At 40.5% G+C, this 16,422-nt stretch overlaps 1 protein-coding gene across 2 annotated transcripts in view; it reads left to right on the top strand.

The window, feature by feature from the left end:
* Positions 1-215: 215 nt before the first annotated feature.
* The window catches only part of edar (ectodysplasin A receptor), a 62,467-nt gene continuing 46,260 nt past the window's right edge, over positions 216-16,422 (top strand). For both annotated transcript variants that reach the window (XM_051710672.1, XM_051710673.1), the window contains exon 1: positions 216-377. The gene's annotated coding sequence lies outside the window, so the exon portion shown is untranslated. The remainder of the gene's footprint in view (positions 378-16,422) is intronic.

A 16,422-nucleotide genomic window follows, 5' to 3' on the forward strand; every position in this document is an offset into this window, starting at 1 on the left:
GACTTATCTTTCTGTTTGGTTTGTCTGCTGTTCATCAAGCCAGAGAGGTTGAGGTTGGCACCACTAGTGGGCAGAGTTCTCCTGCAGCATTGAACAGGGCACACTGTTACCTGTCTCAGGTTCATTCTGACAGTTTTGGGCGGAGAGCATCTCTCACTGTTCGAGGTGGAGTCAGACTGAAGGAAGCACGACACACTTTAAGAGGGCGACAGAGATTTCACAGGCGGTTTGCTGCGGATATTCGCGTGCACAAATGATCTTTTCTATTCAGACATCTGTTTAAAACTTCATGTGTGAATTTCAAAGCCGTTGTAATCCAGAAGAACTCAAGTTTGTGCTGAAGTGCAGTGATCCAGTGCTCAGCTCACCGTCTTCAGGTAAGGCGCTTCAGGAATGCACTGTTGCAGGGAAATTCCTGCTTCAATTAGACGCACACAGACCGATACAACATGCAAACATGTGTTTACATTACATTCTAGGCTTGTTTAAATTGTACCGACTATGGGAGTCCTATTTTAAGTAGGCTACGTGGTCTAACAGTTTTTACTTTTGTGGAACAGAACAGGCAACATATCTATTTATGATGTTGCATTTTGGTGCATGCTTTGAAGGTGGTCCAAACAATGCCGCAAATTGTTTCGTAAAGGATGCATAAGATTCTGTTAACTGAGTCGCGCGCTGTTTGATGTGGACATTGCATGGGTAAGGTAAACTGGTGTGGGTAATTTATTAATTGCCCTGGTATTATGTCATGGTAATTGCTTGGCTGTCCCAAGCTAAGATGTGATGAGATGTGAGGGAGAGTCCTGCATGCAGATGAGACGTGCACATTTGAACGGAAATAAGTCCGAAAGTTAAAAGAGAGAAAAAAAGACGGATGTTTAAGAATATATCCGATGATCTGACAGGCAGTCTGTAGTGAAGAAATACCAATACAGCCTATAGAGATCAACGCACGCGCTGCTGGAGTTACAAACAAGTCTACATGAATCGAAAGAATTGTAAAAATGAATCGCAACTGACCTGATTTCTTATGTTTTATTTGACTTCTTTGTAATTGCATCTTGTTTTCTCAGTGAATCTTTTTATTATTATTATTATTAAAAAGTGAAACGTAACAAAACTGGTTTTGGGAAACAACACACTTTATGAACTCTGTGAATTGAAATGCAAACACAGAAATGAAAAGGGTTTCCTCTCCAACATACAGTAGCTATAATATTTGTTTGTTTGCAGGGTTTTTCCTGCATGGGTCAAATATGGACTTTGATGGTGGCTGACACAAATGATCATCCACATGCTTCAAGCTGGTTTAATTACAATTCATTAATTCACATATAACATAATTTCTTAATTGCATTTCATGTTTATTGAATACGAGCATCTAGGCATCTGGAACCATTTGAATTTGACACTGAAAAATGTTGTCCATTTTTGTGCATAAGTCTTGGATATCCAGACTGTTAAACTTATGTACTTGCATTTATTTTTACAGTGCAATGCCATAAGTAAAGGTAAGACCATGGATGGTTCCTCGTTAGTTTGGTCAGTGTTGTTAGTCTTTATAAAAAGATCAATTGTAGTATTTGTTACAAAAAAATAGCATGCTAAACACATTTAGAAGCTTTTACAGTTACTGTTACTCCTGTAAAGTCATGATACATTTAGTAAGAGTGATGTGCAATTTGAACAACCTTTATTCTGGCACTTGGCACAAGTCTCTTTTCCTCGTCCGTGTTGTTTATAATGTCAAGCTGTCCAGCTTTTTGAGAGGTTTGACAAAACAGAAAATTTTCAGTACAGTTCAAATGGGTTGCATCAGTTTTGTGGTCTGCACCGTAATATCGAGGGAAGCCCGGTTGACGTGTGTGCGCTCCAGAGATATAGTTAGATAGAGCAGAGTGCATCACTTGCACAAGTCTTATGATTGCTCACGCCAAACTCAAGCAAAAAAAAGGCTTCAGCGACTAGCACAAAACTAAGATGAATATCATTACATTTGCTTTGGCAGCCTGAAATTTTGCTTGGGTGGCTGCCTAAAAATTTTCAATGCAAGAAAAACTCTGGTTTGATTATATTTGTTTTTATGTTAATGAAGAAAACTGGCGTTATGTATGGACAGTTCTAAAAGATGATAAACGCTCAAAAAATATTTTTAAACTACCAAACTTTCAAATGTCGGAATGATATAGAGCTGAACAATCTAAAATCGTGACATTTCTGTAGGCTTTCTAAACCACAAAGGGCTGTGATATAAAATACAGTGAGCATTTAATGCTTCTGACAGAGTGGAGGAGCAGAGTGCTGTTTACCCATCTTTAAAGGATTAGTTCACCCAAAAAGGAAAATTCTCTCATGATGTACACATCTGGGATGGCTTAAAGGTAAGTTTAACTTTCCTTCTTCAGCATAACCGAAGTTAAATTCTGTTTCATTCCAACTTACTGCCAGAGGCGGTGCTTAAGCACTAGTGGATTATCGCAGCACCAGCTAGATAGGTCGAGAGCACATACAAACGTAGGCTGAGCTTCGAGGATAATAGCCACATTAGCTCAGCGTTCATTCTCAATCGCTTTCTCGCCCGATAGAGGTAGGTCGTTATTCTTTGTGTGAATCCACGCTGTCAAGTACAGCTTACCAGAGCAGCAAAGTATCATCCTCGCAAGCTGTGACAGCATGCTCATAAGCCTTTTGGATTATTTTGTCACCGTTTGGTGAGTTTTTGCATTACATTGGATATATTTTCACAATCTGTCAATAACACGTGGTGCTTCTCGGTGCTATCCAGTGGCTAGTGTTTACCGCGCTGATAAGTTGCTGGTTCCACGTTAACTTAGTTATCTTTTTTTTCTCCCCAATTTGGAATGCCCAATTCCCAATGCACTCTTAAGTCCTCGTGGTGGTGTAGTGACTCGCCTCAATCCAGGTGGTGGAGGACGAATCTCAGTTGCCTCCGCGTCTGAGACCGTCAATCCGCACATCTTATCACGTGGCTTGTAGAGCGTGTTACCGTGGAGACGTAGCGTGTGTGGAGGCTTCACGCTATTCTTCGCAGCATCCATGCACAACTCACCACGTGCCCCACCAAGAGCGAGAACCACATTATAGCGACCACGAGGAGGTTACCCCATGTGACTCTACCCTCCCTAGCAACCGGGCCAATTTGGTTGCTTAGGAGACCTGGCTGGAGTCACTCAGCACACCCTGGATTCAAACTCGTGAATCCAGGTGTGATAGTCAGCGTCTTTACTCGCTGAGATACCCAGGCCCCCTAATGAAAACCTTCTTAACTTTATAAAATCGCTTCCTGCCAGCAGTTGACGCATCAGTGAAGTTAGCGCAATGGCGCGTTGACGCAAGAAGTCGGAAGCACACGCTTTGTGTACAACAGGGGAACGAACGTCACACGAGAGAGAGTTCATTTCAAACAGCATCCCAGCACTGGCCAGAAGCACCGTTTAAAAAAATTAAATATCGATTTGTTTCTTACAGCAACCTGTCGGTTTGCTTCAGAAGACATTAGTTGATCAACTGGAGTCGTGTGGATTACTTTTATGCTGCCTAAATATGCCTTTTGAGCCGTCAAATAGCCAGCAGCCTGATGGCACCTGTTTACTTGCAAAAAAACAAAACAAAATCTTCACTTCAGTTCTGCTGAAGAAGGCCATTTAAGCCATGCCAGATGTGTAAATCATGAGAGAATTTTCATTTTTGGGTTACCCTTAAACTTATCCTTTAAGGCCCGGCATGCAAATGGGTGTGACGTCATATAGAACTAAGTCTGGCCGAAACGGTGTTTTTGTTTGTTTCGATTGTACGTAACAGCTAGCCAGCACAAACTTTCAGAATTACTTTGTACCGGCTGCTAAACACCTTCTTACTGCCATTCGTCCTCTTCATCGGTAGGCATGACCTGGAGCTCCACCTACTTTGAGGCCGAACAGCTGATTCCTATTCAGTCAGTTAAGATCAGTCAACATGAACACACCAGCGAGTTATTAACGAGCTGGTGCAAATTTACCTACATCTGTACAACAGTTCGCTTAGAGACATCTTCCAAGAAAATATCATGCATCTTTTAATTAGTTTAATTAGTCTACAAAAGGAATCAAATCAACTCTACTCTTAAGTGTCCATTCACTCTATTGTTTGAAATGTGGCTTCACTCATGTCCCATCTGCAGCCAGAAGTCATTCACACATCTCCCCAAAGTGAGATGCCTCTAGTCATCATTCTTTTGTCTGTATTCTACCCATTAACACACTTTTATACACCCATCTTTGCAGTAGAATCAGTGTCATCCTAAAGTACTGTACAATAACAGTGTAATTGGTGCATATTATGTACGCTTATAGCATATTAGCACAATAGTGCCATTAATGCAGAATATAAACATGATGAATATAAGAATGATATTACTTTATCAGAATCAGAATGAGCTTTAATGCAAAGCGTACTCACATACAAAAGGAATTGCACACAGAACATTACAGTGAGACAGAATATAAAACAAGGTAAGAGTATAAATAGACACAAATAATTGGACATATAACATAGAATGGTGTATGTACATGTGCAATCGGTAGTATATGTGCAATGTAGGGGTATGTACAGTCATTGAATTAAATATGAGTAAATTTACATATGTACATGAGATATTTATACATTATTGCACTATGTGAGTCCTGAAGGCAGTTTAATTGTTCATGTGGAAAATGGCCTAAAAAATTTTCTTGTGCCTGGTTGTCCTGGCGCTCAGTGCTCTGTAGAGCCAGCCAGAGGGCAACAGTTCAGAGAGGGAGTGGGCAGGGTGTGTGGGGTCCTGCACGTTTCCTCACTCTGGAAATGTACAGGTTTGGAGGGTGGGTAGGGGGGCACCAATAATCCTCTCAGCAGTCTTGACTGTCCGTTGTAGTTTCCTTCTGTCTGATTTCGTAGCTGAACCAAACCAGACAGTTATAGATGTACACAGGACAGACTCAATGACGGCCGAGTAGAGCTGTGCCAGCAGCTCCTGTGACAGGTTGAACTTCCTCAGCTGGTGAAGGAAGTACGACCTCTGCTGAGCCTTCTTCACAGTGGAGTCCATATGGGTCTCCCACTTCAGGTCCTGAGAGATGGTAGACCCCAGGAACCTGAATGACTCCTGCTGCGACAGTGCTGTTTAGAATGGTGAGGGGGGAGTGGGTACGGAGAGCTGGGTCAGTTTAGTTGAGAGAAGATCAGGCATGATGGTATTGAAGGCTGAACTGAAGTCAACAAATAGGATTATATAATCATCGAGTAGTTAAAACAGCTTCTTTTACTGATCTCGTGTGAATAGAATGAGGCATGAAGTCATTGATAGCACATTTTAATGTCACATCAGTTGATATTTTACAAGTCATCTTGAGAGTCCTCATATGTAAAGGCTCTTCTAAACGTCTCCCACAGTGGTGTTGCTGGTGTCTGAATGTTCGCAAACAGTATGTTGTTGCTCAGCTGTTTTGAACTTCTTTTTGGCCATGAGTGAAGAACAAAGAAAAACTTCTCCGTGAGTATGCAGGGGCCTTTATACTGAATGTAGAAGTGTTCCACGATTCATAACGGTTCAACACAAACTCAATCGGCAGCATTTGTTGCATAGTTTTGATTAGCTACATGTTTCAGGCCTAACACAACTCTGCACGTTAGACATTGTGTCATTTCCGTCACAAATCCGATCAAAACATCCCGGTAGAGCTAGAAAACTGCGAAAGTGCATATGCTGTAGATCAAGCCTGTTTATTAGTACTCTGCACTGAGAAAGTGGCGTCCACAGGATTTTCTGGAGTCATGAGTTTGATTGGTTCTATGTCACAGAGAGGTGATCACAACTGATGCCTCTCGTTCTGGCTGGGGCCATATGCTTAAGTCCTGAAGTAAACTTGTAACCAGTGGCCAAATGCATCAGCACTTAGAATTGAATGACTGATGAAACTGTGTGTCTGTCACGTCATCTGAGGCTTGTGAGAAATCAAAGGCTGAAGGTGGGACAGGCTGCAGTGCACGTGAAAAGACACAAAGCTTTATCCACCCAGAGCTACTGGTGCACATCAAGTGTCTTTTTTCTCTCTCTTTGCTTTGCTTTCATAGAAAATGTGACAGGCACTCTGTAATTAAAATCATCAAAAGTTGAAAAGCATTTGAGCTTCACAGTAAATCCAGGATGCAGACGGCACCCTCCTTTCCAGACACCACAAACCACCCTGAGCTCTTGAACACCGGCCTTTGTGCTCCATCTCACGCAGAACCAACACCGCCACAGCACTTTTTGTTGTCTTTATGAACTGTTTTGTACTTTGGAGCATCAGTTATAGTCACAGGTATTGCATTTTGTAAGTTAAAGGCAACACACGTGTTAACAATAATGCAAGATGGTGCTGTAATATACAAATAATGCTTGAGACAGAGAATATTTCACCAATACTTTGTTGTCTGTAAAGGTTTGATGTAAATACTTGATGCGCTTTTTTTTTGTTTTTGTTTTTTGGTCCAGATCTATTAAATTATTCAAAAATACATCTAAAATGCAGGGCCTGGGTATCTCAGCGAGTATTGACGCTGACTATCACACCTGGAGTCACGAGTTCGAATCCAGGGTGTGCTGAGTGACTCCAGCCAGGTCCCCTAAGCAACCAAATTGTCCCGGTTTCTAGGGAGGGTAGAGTCACATGGGGTAACCTCCTCGTGGTCACTATAATATGGTTCTCGCTCTCGGTGAGGCGTGTGGTGAGTTAAGCATGAAGCCTCCACACACGCTACGTCTCCACGGTAACACGCTCAACAAGCCACATGATAAAATGCACAGATTGATGGTCTCAGACGCGGAGGCAACTGAGATTCGTCCTCCGCCACCCGGATTGAGTCACTACGCCACCACGAGGACTTAGAGCGCATTGGGAATTGGGCATTACAAATTGGGGTGGAAATAAAAAATAAACACAAAAAATACATTTAAAATGCAATTCACACAAAACAGTTACCTTAGAAACCTCTACTATGATGAACATGTTTGTAATTTCTGAGTTCAAAATCATTTTGGCATTTTTTTCTGAATGTAACCAACATTCAGGCTATGTCTACATTAATCTGGATACATTTGAAAATGGCGTTTTCATTTCAAAACGCTCTCCGTCCACATTAGCGTTATCAAGTGTTTTCCAAAAGTTGCTCATCCACACGGAAACGTCTGAAAACACTTGCGTCCCTGTACTGCGCATGAGTAAAACGTAAGACGCTTCGACATGCGTCATTTCCGTCAGGCGTTTATTTACTTTCCACCTCTTTGAAATATTATGTCGAGGAAAGGCACTGAGTTTTTTTAAATGGACGGACAAACATACTCGGGACCCAGGTGTAATGTAATAGCTCTGCACACTTCTCTGATTATTTTAGACACAGTTTGTCTGGCTAATCCAAACGCATTCGCCGTTTTTCGGAGTCTACCTTCGTCGCTTAAGTAGTATAGAGTACATGCAACATTTGTAACAACATCCACCGGTGATCTCAGTCGTGTTGTCTGGCCTTGAATATGAGGTCGTAGAAGTTCACTCAGATGATATAGAGAGTCCCTAGACGTCCTAAAGTCCTCACAGCACTCCTCAGGCACGATCATTTTATGTACAAAATTATCCCACCACCCACGGGTGCGTCCAGGTCTCACCCAAAATCTCCGCTCCATGTACGGTCTGAAAACGCAACTGTCCTCGCGTTCCGCCGCTGAACAACAACTGCGAGTAAACATCCCGTCTCCTTTGAAGAAATGTAAGCTGATGTACAAACTGACATTAATCTTTAACAACGCAATCAAGCTGGAGAGTAGCCAAAACTGCATAAAAATGCATCATCGTTTTCAAAAGCAACAGTCCACACTACAACGCAAAAACGGCGTTTTCAAATGTATCCACTTTGGAGTGCGTTTTCAAAAAGCTAAATTTTCGCGGACAAAACGCCATCTCGGTGTGAACGGAAGGCCAAAACGGAGAGAAAAATATTAGTGTGGACAAGGCCTTAAGTTGCCATTCTGCTGTAAAGTGACAAGAAAACCCCTTTCTTAAAAGATCCTCATGAGTTTTTAAACATATCAGATATTTGGGCATTTTTCTTTAAAAAGCATATTTCTTCAATTGGAGTAAACCTTAGAAAATGTCTTTATTCCTGATATTTGGAAAAAAAAAACTATATGTTTGAAAACTTTTTGGGAATTGATGATTACATTGTGTATACTCATATTCAAGGAGCAAGGAAAGTGTTGTAAAACATTAAATTTTATGGTTACACGACACCACTTTTAAGTCATTAAATATACAGTATGTATATATATATATATATATATATATATATTATGTTTTTCAAAAAATGTATGAAACAAACATGGACGCAAAGATATTATTTTTATGAACTTGTTTTAATTTTTTTTTTTTTTAAGATTTCTAATTTTTATCACCTCGGACAACATTATTTGTCATTGACCCTGATAAAGAACTCTTTCGCAGTAAATAAATGATAAAAAAAAAAAAGCAATGTGATAACCTGCTACCTGTTTCATCAAAACAACTGAACTGGGCCCCGTTTCCCAGTAACGATCAATCTTAATGGTTAAGAGCGTTTTCTACGAGTGATTTTACGAACGTTCGTTATTTTTTTTATGTGCGTTTCCCAAAACTGCACTTAACATGAATGTGCAAGGACACGCCTTAAGTGCTACGCAAGAGAGTCGCTGTCCGTGTGACAGTGCTGAAATGTGACCGTATAGTGCTGCTCGTCATTGTAATTTAATTGTATTTGTGTGTAACTTTACAATCATTTGTAATTTACCTTTTTCTTAAATATTCGATCTAATTAACTACATATTTGCATATTGTTTTACAATAATTTTGTGCAGGTCGATCTATTTCTTTTAATTAATCTACTTCCATAATTAGGTGTGCATGTGTAATATTTTCACAATTTTCTCTTGATATGAAAGCTTCCAGGATTAGTGAGGACAGTGGAATCCCTGTGTATGATCCTGCTAATTACAAGCATTAATTGAATATTACGAGGTTCACTGTGTTATCACTCGGTGCAAAACAAGGAGACGTTTAGAAGATGCGCTGTAGGAACATTCACCAATAAAACGGAGGTCTGCTCTTTACTCCCAAAATTGATAACGGTGACAGCAATGCTGCATGTGCGGTGCTACACAACTTGTAGTGCTGGTAAGAGCGCCTTTGGGTGTCATATAGGAAGCGGAGACAAGGATGATGAGATGATTTTCATGCAGTTATTGATTTTTTTTATTTTTTTATCTGCATGCATTTGCATCGCAATGCATTTTAATTTATACAGTTGTCTGCATCAATCATGCCACCACTTTGCTGTTACCAACTAGTCCACACAAATAACTTCATTTGTTTACTAATTAATCTATTTATCCATTTATATAGACTATTTTATGCATTTCTCTATTATTATTATTATTAGGCATGTCTGTTAAAATTAAAATAAATAAAACATAGGTATCCTGATATTAAAATTTTTGCATAAAGTGTAGCTATAGGTATTTTAAATTGTATCAGGTGTAATTTCACATTTTTCCTGCAGGTGTCTGGATAAGTATGTGTGCTAACGATGCTCTTAGCGCTGTACGATTACTCCAGAGCAATCGTAAATCTACGAGCATTTTAAAGAACTACTTCAGTTACGATGCTTTGGGAAATGGACCGCAAAGCTAAGATGAATCGTAAGATGATTTCTACGATCTACTTAGGCTTACAATGCTTTTAGGTAATGAGGCCCTGAATATGGTGTCCTGTGTCATAATTTAACTTATTGAACATCTACTTCACAGTCATTCTTGACATTTTTGTCTGTTTGGATTCATCTCCTATATCATAACTTTGAAAACTTGATATTTGTAAAAGCAGATTATTGATTTCATGCTTTCAAGTCTTTTCTTTTGGTGCCTGTTCAGGAGGAAACTCGAGACTATGTCTGCTGTATGCATGTTTGATCATATATTATTTCTGTACCTTGAGGTGCTGTATGGCCCAATAGCAGCTTCTAAACTTATCGTGACTTTGAATTCAACTTTTCACCCTGTACATCATGACTCTTAAGGAGTTCTGCTGGCGACAGACCAGGTTTCTACAAGGACTGAACAGCTTCTTTAGCTTCTCCATAACTGAAATTCTTCTAGAATATCGACGCTGGAACTTTAGATTTGCTTCTTGGTGAAACAGGACATAAACCTAAACATGTTTCTGTCTTTGCAAGGCCTGAAGTTCCTCACCAATGTGGAGAAAACAATTGAATGTAAACAAGAACACCACTGAAGCCACATATAACACATTTGGCAAACATTATGATATTCATTTTTTCTTTATTTCAGTGTTTGTATTGAATAGAGAAACTAGAAATGTTTGTTGAGACAAACATTGAATGTTATCTTGACAAAACCCTTATCTGAAAGTAAAAATAAACCTTCAGTCATCAAGTCTGGAGTTGATTTAAGCTGAATAGTTAAAAAAATTACGTTTGAAAGCTATGTGGTTGCTTGGCATTTACTAGACATACTGTAGATGTATAGAAGTCATGGGATTTTTTGAATATTTGATAATCTGCTTCAGGACAACCGTAAATCCAATCAGTTTGAAAAGATAAATCATCCCAAGTCTCAACAGGTTGAAGGACTATCCCAATTTTGGTGGATGTAGCTTCGAATCTCTAGGAGTTACAGTCTGAAAATAAATGGCCTCTTAAAGAAACTACACACAAACATTTTAATTGTGGTTAGGAGTTATATGAAACAGACTTGAACCTGCTTGTGTGCACTGGATTTGTCTTCATTCAGTGAAGTGAACTGAGAACATTAGCTTTCTACAGAAGTCATATAATAGAGAGAAGACCCTGTTATAATGATTGTTTAAACTGTTTGTCCTTAACATTAAGATCTTCTTTACCTACAGCCCCATTACACCACTGTGTGATGATGATTGATCATCACGATGGCGCCACGGATGGCCGCCTCGGTGTGGAGCTCCTCAGTTCTTTTGTTATTTTTGTTTGTTTGTGCTGTGTTTAGTAATCTTTTTCCAATCAGTTTTAACAGAGACGAACTGCTGAACATTCAACAGCATATATCAGTCAATCTTTTCCCGGTTTTTGAATATTCAGATGTTTTGCTAGACATTTTAGTTGGAGGCGCGGCTTTGTTGTTCAGGAGACGCAGGCAAGGAAGATGTGCCTGTACGCTGGTCAAACTCCGTAGGTGTGGATTTCAAACAACGCTGCCGAGTATTCACTTAGCGAATCTCCGCTCTCTTCCTAACAAAACGGATGAACTACATCTCCTCACCCACACAAACAAGGACTTTTCAACCTCTGCTGCCTTGTACTTCACAGAAACCTGGCTGAGTGAAGCCATTCCAGACAGCGCGTTACATCGGCCGGGGAAACGGTTAACGGGGAAAACGAGAGGCGGTGGAACATGCTTTTATATCAATGAAAGTTGGTGTACAGATGTAACAACGTTAAAGAGGATGTGCTGTCCTAATTTGGAAGTGCTTTTTATTAACTGTAAGACTTTCTACTCGCTGTGGGAATTTTCGCGGGATATTTGCGGGAGTGTGAATATCGCGCCAAACGCGTGTTTGAACACAGCGCTACAACAGCTGGCTGATCAAATCACAGACACAGAACAACAATACCCGGACTCAGTTATTATTATTCTTGGGGATTTTAACAAAGCAAATCTCACATGTGAACTGCCCAAATACAAACAGCACATTACATGCCCCACCAGAGACAGGAACATACTGGATCATTGCTACACAACAATAAAGGATGCATATCGCTCTGTTCCTAGAGCAGCTTTGGGACTCTCTGATCACTGTCTGGTTCATCATCTTCCAACCTACAGACAGAAATTAAAATCAACCAAGCCAGTAGTAAGGACTGTAAAGAGATGGACCAATGAAGCAGAGCTGGAACTACAAGCCTGCTTTGACTGCACGGATTGGAGTGTTTTTGAGGCTGCAGCCACCGACCTGGACGAGCTCACAGATACTGTTACATCATATATCAGCTTCTGTGAGGATATGTGCATTCCTACTAGGACTTATTTAAAGTTCAACAACGACAAACTGTGGTTTACAGCGGAACTCAGGCAGCTTCGTCAGGCCAAAGAGGATGCTTACAGAGTTGGGGATAAAGTCTTGTACAGTCAGGCCAGGAACACACTGAATAAGGGAATCAGAGTGGCTAAAAGAAGATACTCTGAGAAGCTGAAAAACAAGTTTTCAGCTAACGACCCTGCATCAGTGTGGAGTGGCATGAAACAACTCACAAATTACAGGACTCCTACCCCCAACCCTGTGGTGGACCAACAACTGGCTGACGACCTGAATGTGTTCTACTGCAGATTTGAAAGGCCCAATCTCACACCCCACACCCACTCTCACCTTCACTTCACACAAACACCAACACCTCCTGCAATCCCCCTCCTCCCACCTCCTGCTACTCAACCTGCACTTAAGATCTGTGAAGATGATGTGAGCCGCGTCTTTCAGAAACAAAAGATGAGGAAGGCTTCAGGCCCAGATTGCGTCTCACCTGCATGTCTTAGAACCTGTGCTAACCAGCTGGCCTCCATCTTCACACAGATCTTCAATAGATCACTGGAGCAGTGTGAAGTCCCATGCTGCTTCAAACGCTCAATCATTATTCCTGTCCCAAAGAAACCAAAAATCACAGGACTTAATGACTACAGACCTGTCGCCCTGATGTCTGTGGTCATGAAATAATTTGAGAGACTGGTGTTGGCCCACCTGAAGAACATCACTGGACCCTTTCTAGATCCCCTTCAATTTGCTTATCGAGCAAACAGGTCTGTGGATGATGCAGTCAACATGGGATTGCATCATATCCTGCAACATCTGGACAGACCAGGGTCATATGTAAGGATCCTTTTTGTGGACTTCAGTTCAGCTTTCAACACCATCATCCCAGCTATACTCCAGAATAAATTACACCAACTCTCTGTTCCCATGTCTATCTGTCAGTGGATTACCAGCTTTCTGACGGACAGGCAGCAGCTTGTGAGACAAGGGAAACTCACTTTTAGCACCTGTACAATCAGCACTGGTGCCCCCCAGGGATGTGTGCTCTTCCCACTACTCTTCTCCCTCTACACCAATGACTGCATCGCCAAGGACCCCTCTGTCAAGCTCCTGAAGTTTGCAGATGACACCACTGTCATCGGCCTCATCCGAGATGATGATGAGTCTTCATACAGAATGGAAGTTGAACAGCTGGCTGTCTGGTGCAGTCAAAACAACCTTGAGCTGAACATGCTCAAAACGGTGGAAATTATTGTGGACTTTAGGAGGAACACCCCAACACTGACCCCCCTTACCATTCTAAACAGCACTGTGGCAGCAGTGGAGTCATTCAGATTCCTGGGCACTACCATCTCACAGGACCTGAAGTGGGAGACCCACATTGACTCCATTGTGAAAAAGGCCCAGCAGAGGTTGTACTTCCTTCACAAGCTGAGGAAATTCAACCTGCCACAGGTGCTGCTGATACAGTTCTACTCAGCAGTCATTGAGTCTGTCCTCTGCACTTCAAAAACTGTCTGGTTTGGTTCAGCTACGAAATCAGACATCAGAAGACTACAAATGACAGTTCAGACTGCTGAGAGGATTATTGGTTGCCCCCTGCCCCCCTCAAGAACTATACACTTCCAGAGTGAGGAAAAAGGCTGGAAAAATCCCTCTGAACCCAACTCACCCTGCCCACTACCTTTTTGAACTGTTCCCTTCTGGCCGACGCTTCAGAGCTCTGAGCACCAGAACCGTCAGGCACAGGAACAGTTCTTTCCCTCAGGCTATCCATCTCATGAACCGTTAAAACTGCCCCATTGAGTAATAATTGATGTACAATACGCAGCTTAGTCTTTTTTTTATATTTATCCAACACATCCAAACTCTTCTGCCATTACATTCCTCTGGAGAAAAAAAACAACAAAAAAAACATTTGCACTGTACATAACAGATTGTATTAGATTTGCACTACCCATGTGTATGTGTGTGTCTGTACGTATGTGTATAATTAGTTTTATTTTTTATTTTTTATTATCCGTTTAATATTGCTATTGTCTTGCTGCTGTTTTTGTATTGTTTTTGTATTGTTGTACACTGGAAGCTCCTATAACCAAGACAAATTCCTTGTATGTGTAAGCATACTTGGCAATAAAGCTCATTCTGATTAGATGAATACAGTGAAGAACTGATGCTCATAACCAAACTAAATGGACAGATGCAGTTTTGTTGCACAGTTTGTTTAATTCACGGTGGAAATGGAAAAATGGAGACCAAGTGAATTCCCACTGGTTTGTGCTTTTTTGAAAAGCAGTTTCCTAATTTGACAAAAAAGAATTGGAGACTCTGAAGTACAACAACACGGTCTCTCTCTCGCTGCTAAATTGGAAAAGAGCAGTTTTCCTTTCTCTCCTTCCGTTTTGATATAAACAGCAGGAATGAGAAGCCAGTTTACTTAGGTTCTGAGAGTTGGGTTTCCCCCACAAACACACATTGTTGACATTAAAGCATTTTGTATGCCTGTAATTGCTCATAATCAGGCCCACACAAAAACTACTCTAGCAGAAAGACACAGAACCGGAACGGCCAACTCCTTGTGTTTAAAAACTTTTTTGAAATTAGTGATTAAGTTGTTTATACTCTCAAGTATTCCAGGTGCAAGGAAAGTATTTTAATACTTTTTACTTGATGGTTACAGCACATGGCATTTTAAAATTATATATATATGTATATATATATATATATATATATATATATATATATATATATACATACAGACAGCTCCAGAAAAAATAAAGAGACCACTGCAAAATGATCAGTTTCTCTGGATTTACTATTTATAGGTGTGTGTTTGAGTAAAATGAACATTCTTGTTTTATTCTAGAAAGTACTGACAACATTTCTCCCAAATTCCAAATAAAAATATTGTCATTTAGAGCATTTATTTGCAGAAAATGACAACTGGTCAAAATAACAAAAAAGATGCCGTGTTTTCAGACCTCGAATAATGCAAAGAAAAGTTCATATTCATTTATAATCAACACAATACTAATGATTTAACTTAGGAAGAGTTCAGAAATCAATATTTGCTGGAATAATCCTGATTTTCAATCACAGCTTTCATGCGTCTTGGCATGCTCTCTGCCAGTCTTTCACATTGCTGTTGGGTGACTTTATGCCACTCCTGGTGCAAATATTCAAGCAGCTCGGCTTTGTTTGATGGCTTGTGAACATCCATCTTCTTCTTGATCACATTCCAGAGGTTTTCAATGGGGTTCAGGTCTAGAGATTGGGTTGGCCATGACAGGGTCTTGATCCGGTGGTCCTCCATCCACACCTTGATTGATCTGGCTGTGTGGCATGGAGCATTGTCCTGCTGGAAAAACCAATCCTCAGAGTTGGGGAACATTGTCAGAGCAGAAGGAAGCAAGTTTTCTTCCAGGATAACCTTGTATGTGGCTTGATTCACGTGTCCTTCACAAAGATGAATCCGCCCGATTCCAGCCTTGCTGAAGCACCCCCAGATCATCACCGGTCCTCCACCTGGTTGTCTAATGGTTGGACGGAGACCTGGAGAGGCCTTCAAGCCACAGTGTCTCGCACCCACTGTGAAATTTGGTGGCTGATTGGTGTATATATATTAGGGCTGCCCCTTAATAGTCGACCAAATGTTAGACGATGAGAAGAGTCTTGGTCGACCAGGTTTTGATTGGTCAGTTGGTCTCAGGGAAAAAAAATATATATATATATATAATTTTTTTTTAATTTAATTTTTTTTTTTTTTTTGAAAGTGCTATAAAGGTTTTTCAAAAAATGTATGAAACCAAATTGGACACAAAGATTACATTTTTAAGAACTTGACACTTGTATTTTAAACTGGAATTCTATAAGATTTCTTATTTTTAACACCTTGGACAACCTTATTTGTCAATGACCCAAATATGTGGTCTTTACTCTGGATTAATGATTAAATGTTCAGGGAAAAGCAATTCGGTTAACACTGTTCCCTTTGTCTTGTTCACTGTTGGGTTTATAACGCTCAGCTTGTCTATTTTCTTTAAGGCTGCTTTGGAACAATATGTTCTGTGAAAAGTACTATACAAATATTGTATAATGTTAAGTCAGAGGTATGTCATACGCCTTGAGGATTTCTTGAGAAGTCACTTGACTTTATCTCCTAGGAGACGTGATTGTGTGAAGAAATTTTTGTTTCTGTTTAAGCGTTTGTAATTGAATTGGACGGGCCGTTCAGTCGATTACAGCAGTAATAATATCCTGAGCTTAACCCGTCCCCCAGGAACAGATATTTCAGGGCTGT

The sequence above is a fragment of the Myxocyprinus asiaticus genome, chromosome 11, assembly GCF_019703515.2.
Source record: "Myxocyprinus asiaticus isolate MX2 ecotype Aquarium Trade chromosome 11, UBuf_Myxa_2, whole genome shotgun sequence".
Lineage (NCBI taxonomy): Eukaryota > Metazoa > Chordata > Actinopteri > Cypriniformes > Catostomidae > Myxocyprinus > Myxocyprinus asiaticus.